Source organism: Sturnira hondurensis, unplaced genomic scaffold (assembly GCF_014824575.4).
Source record: "Sturnira hondurensis isolate 20B ecotype Veracruz unplaced genomic scaffold, ASM1482457v3 Scaffold0002840, whole genome shotgun sequence".
NCBI classification, from domain to species: Eukaryota; Metazoa; Chordata; class Mammalia; order Chiroptera; family Phyllostomidae; genus Sturnira; species Sturnira hondurensis.
In genome coordinates, this window is record NW_028075471.1 from 328,030 (window position 1) to 329,409 (window position 1,380).

The 1,380-nt window shown below is 40.2% G+C and overlaps 1 non-coding gene across 1 annotated transcript; it reads right to left on the reverse strand.

Annotated features, from left to right (window-relative positions):
• Positions 1–650: 650 nt before the first annotated feature.
• Positions 651–793, reverse strand: LOC118983695 (small nucleolar RNA SNORA1). Its single transcript, XR_005065764.1, has one exon. It is a non-coding gene; the product is annotated as a small nucleolar RNA SNORA1 (small nucleolar RNA).
• Between the last annotated feature and the right edge of the window lie 587 nt (positions 794–1,380).

Consider the following 1,380-nt stretch of genomic DNA (forward strand, 5'->3'; position numbering starts at 1 on the left):
TGGGAAGGGGGTTGCAGGGCAGAGGGGAATAAAGGGGAGGAAAAAATGGGACAACTGTAATAGCATAATCAATAAAATATATTGAAAAAAAGATGTGGCCTTTTGCTATTAGCTTGTTCTACTTACCATAATGTTTTCATGGTTTATCAACATTGTGGCATGAATCATGAATCCTCATCCTGACTATGAGGAACATTTGATGTGATTGACTTCTTTGTTCTTTTGACTTCTGCAGCTCTTCCTCCCTCTCTCCCTCCCTCCCTCCCTACCTTCCTTCCTTCCTGTTAATAAATTTTTGTTGCACAAATTTTACCTGTTCTAATTCCTTCCACTGCCTAAATTCCTCCCAAGTTGGAGTCTTAATCCTTTTTAAAATAATTTTTGTTCAATCCAGTTTTTATGTCAGTCAGTCCACAACTCTTTTAGTTGAGCTCCTTTGACCTCCACTTGAATATGGTCATACTTCAGAAATTCCCACCTGTGATTGTTGGGACCCAATTTCTTCAAGCAATTTACTTTAGGGCCCTAGAATTTAAATAGTAAGAAGTACATTGCTATTTTGGCAGATGATGTAAGATATATTATTCCTTAATTGTTTCTAAAATTGAAAAGTCTTTTCGAATCCAGTTTTTACTCATTGAGATGAGCAAAAATGTTACAGGTCTGACTGTCACCACTGCAATAAAATTACCGTGATGGAAGCACAACCTGTGTCTCATTGTAGCACTGGAGCACCCTTTTAATTATGTTCCTCCTGCTTCTCCGGCTCCCTCTCTCATTCTTCTCCAGTGCTCTCTCCTTCTCTTTCAGCTCTCCTAATAATACTGGTGAGCCCCGGGGCTCAGGCATCAGTCCTTTTCCCTTCTTTACCCTGGTTCCAGAGGGGCCTTCATCCGGTCTCATGGGTTTTCATCCCAGACATATGCCATCAACTCCTAAGTTTGTATCCCCAGCCCAGATCTTTATTTTTCATCTCTTCTTGGACATCAATATGTGTTACAAAAACAACCTGTCCAAAGTGGACTCCTGAGTCACCACAACCCCCTGCTTTCCAATTCATTTCTCCTACAACCACCCTTCAATCTAGATGACCAAAAACTTTGTCATCATGCTTGACTTGACTTTTCTTATCTCTCACTGCATCTATCAGCAAATTCTGCTGGACTTTACTTCAAAAATATGTTCAGAATCTAGTGTTTTCTCATTGTCTTCATAGCTACACCTGCTTGACTAAGCTCCTGTTCCACTTGTTGGATAATTGCAATAAGCTCCTGATTGGTGTTCCTGCTACCACCCCTCTGCAGAATATTCTAAGCAGCTTGTGAGCTCACTTTAAAATATAAGTCAGATCATATGTCTCTTCTGCCCAAAATTGTTGTG